This window comes from Cryptomeria japonica, unplaced genomic scaffold (assembly GCF_030272615.1).
Source record: "Cryptomeria japonica unplaced genomic scaffold, Sugi_1.0 HiC_scaffold_114, whole genome shotgun sequence".
Taxonomy (NCBI): Eukaryota; Viridiplantae; Streptophyta; class Pinopsida; order Cupressales; family Cupressaceae; genus Cryptomeria; species Cryptomeria japonica.
Window position 1 is genome coordinate 200,644 of NW_026728936.1, and position 2,801 is coordinate 203,444.

Below are 2,801 nucleotides of genomic sequence, written 5' to 3' on the forward strand. Positions count from 1 at the left end.
GCACCCGCGTTTCCTTCATTTTAAATTTTTTTTTTTTACAATCTCTCAAGTGGGAAATTCTATAATCTCAACTTTTTTTGCCTTTTCAGGAAACTTTTGAATGGAGCGCATCATTGGTGCGCTCCGAAGTGTGCTCCAAAGCTCTCTCCAGCTGCGTGCACCTGCCCCGGCCGCGCACCCGGCCCCGCCCAGCTTCGCTCACCTGTCCCGGGCGTCTGGTGCGGAACCTTAGAGTAAGAAACATCACCGTGCACCTTGGCCAACGTGCGCGACTCGACCGAGCGCGCACTGGCCGAGGTGCACACCGATTTCACCTGGGTGCGCGCGCAGCACCTCGGGCGCACCGGGGTGCGCGCACAACGCCCGGGTTGCACCGTGGCCTGTGTGCTCGGGGCGCCTCGGGTGCGCGCTCGGTGTCGCCCCCGCGCGCGCGGTAGTGCGGGCAGCGCACCCCGGCCCGGCCCGGCCCCGACGAGAACGCAAACGGGCAAAAGGTTTATTCAAATAGCATTGCGACGCCCGGCGAAAAACTAAAAAAGGGTGCAACACCGGGACTTCCCGGGAGGTCACCCATCCCAGTACTACTCCGGCCCAAGCGCGCTTAACTGCGGAGTTCTGATGGGATCCGGTGCACTAACGCTGGTATGATCGCACCCGTTATGAGCTTGTCGCAGTGTGTACTTAGCAAACCGCGACCCACGTGCGAATCCACCCCGGCCACCCACCCCCGTCGAGGTGCACACCCTCCCTCGCGAAGTGCGCCCCGTTCGCCAAGTGTGAGCCCTGCCCGGGTGCGCGCACCTTGCTAGGGCGTCGGGTGTGCACCCGGCCCGGCCTACGTGCGTGCACCTGGAGGGGGCGTCGTGTGCGTGCAGTGTCCCGTCTGCAACGCGGTGCCCACACACCACCTCGGGCGCAACGACCTGCGCTCACATGTGGGCCGAGTGCACCTTGGTGCATGTTCGGGGCGCCTCGGGTGCACGCTCGATCTTGCCCCGGTGCACCAAGGCGCTCGGTTTGCCCCGGGTGCGCACTTGGTGCAAGGTGGGCACCCAAAATAGGGATCAAGCACCAAAACACAAGTTTCGGGATGCAAAATGGGACCCAAGGACCACAAATGCGTTCCAAGACCCATGATGGGTCCACGAGAACAAAAATGTGTTCCGAGACTTAATAAACAAATATTGGGTTTTAGGAGAAGAAACATGCTCTGATGCCCAAAACGAGAATCGACCCCGAAAAGGCCACAGGCCAAAAGTGGGATGCGAGACAAAAAAAAATGGGACCCGAGGACCAAAATTGGGTTCCCAGGTCGAAGACAGGGCAACCGGACAAGAAACGACCTCTAAGGCTCGAAATGAGTCCCGACGACTAAAACTTGACAAGAAGCACCCATCAGGCACCCAACTCGACACCCATGGGATGCCGACCCACCCGGGCTTCCACCTAGCACACCTTGGCACCCACCCACCCTCGCACCCAACCTCGCACCCAACTTAGCACCTTTGAACCCACATTGGCACTCACCCTGACCCTGGCACCTTGGAACCCACATTGGCACTCACCTTGACCCTGGCACCCACCTTTGCACTCACCTTGGGACCCACCCTGGCTCCCACCTCGGCACCCACCCAGACACCCACCTTGGTTCCTTGGCACCCACCTTGGATCCTTGGCACCCACCCCGACACCCACCTTGGCACGCAACTTGGCTACTTGCCACCCACCTTGGCTCCTTGACGCCCACCCCGACAACCACCCCGTGACCTACCCTGGCTAGGGTTGGTGCACACCCACCCTGGTGCCCACCTTGGCACCCACCCTATGACCCACCTTGGCACGCACCTTAGTACCCACCCCGTTACCCACCCTAGGACCCACCCCGTGACCCACCTTGGCCAGGGTGGGTGCACCCACCCTGGTGCCCACCTTGGCACCCACCCATCCTAGCACCCAGCCTGTGACCGGGCTTGGAACCCAACCTTGCACCCGCACCCGTCTTGGCCAGTGTGGGTGCGCACCCATCCTGGCACCCACGTTGTGACACACCCTTTAACCCACGCACCCTAGCACCCACGTTGGCACCCACCTTGGAACCCAACCTAGCAACTTGGCACCCACCCCGTGACCCACCTTGGCATCCACCATAGCAGTCGCCGACTTGGCACCCACCTCGGCACCCACCTTGACACTTGTGGACCCACCTTGCCACTCACCCTAGCATCGACCCATCCTAGCACCCACCCTGGCACCTTTGCACCCTAGCACTCACCCATCCTAGCACCTAACCTGTGACCCACCTTGACACTCACCCTCGCACCCACCTTGGAACCCAACCTAGCACCCACCCACCCTGACACCAACCCTAGCACCTACCCACCCTTGCACCCACCCTGTGACCCATCTTGGCACCCACCCATCCTACCACTCAACCTATCACCCACCTTCTCACCCACCTTGGCATCCACCTTAGCACCCACCCACACTGGCACCTTGGCACCCACCTCGGGCAAGGTGGGTGCACACCCACCCTGGCACCCAATTTAGAACCCACCGAGCATGTTACCCACCTTGGCACCCACATTGCAGCCCACCCTAGTACCCACCCTATGACCCACATTGGCATCCACACCCTAGCACCCAGGCACCTCGACACCCGCCTTGACACCCACCCTAGCACTGAACCTGTGACCCACCTTGGAACTCACCCTAGAACCCACCCACCCTGTGAACCACCTTGGCATCCACCTTAGCACCCACCCACCTTGGCACCCACTCTAGCACTCACCCATCCTAACACC

General features: G+C 61.2%; 1 non-coding gene across 1 annotated transcript; it reads right to left on the reverse strand.

Annotated features, from left to right (window-relative positions):
* Nucleotides 1-537: 537 nt before the first annotated feature.
* LOC131865548 (5S ribosomal RNA) lies at nt 538-656 on the reverse strand. The gene has a single exon (XR_009364268.1). It is a non-coding gene; the product is annotated as a 5S ribosomal RNA (ribosomal RNA).
* Between the last annotated feature and the right edge of the window lie 2,145 nt (nt 657-2,801).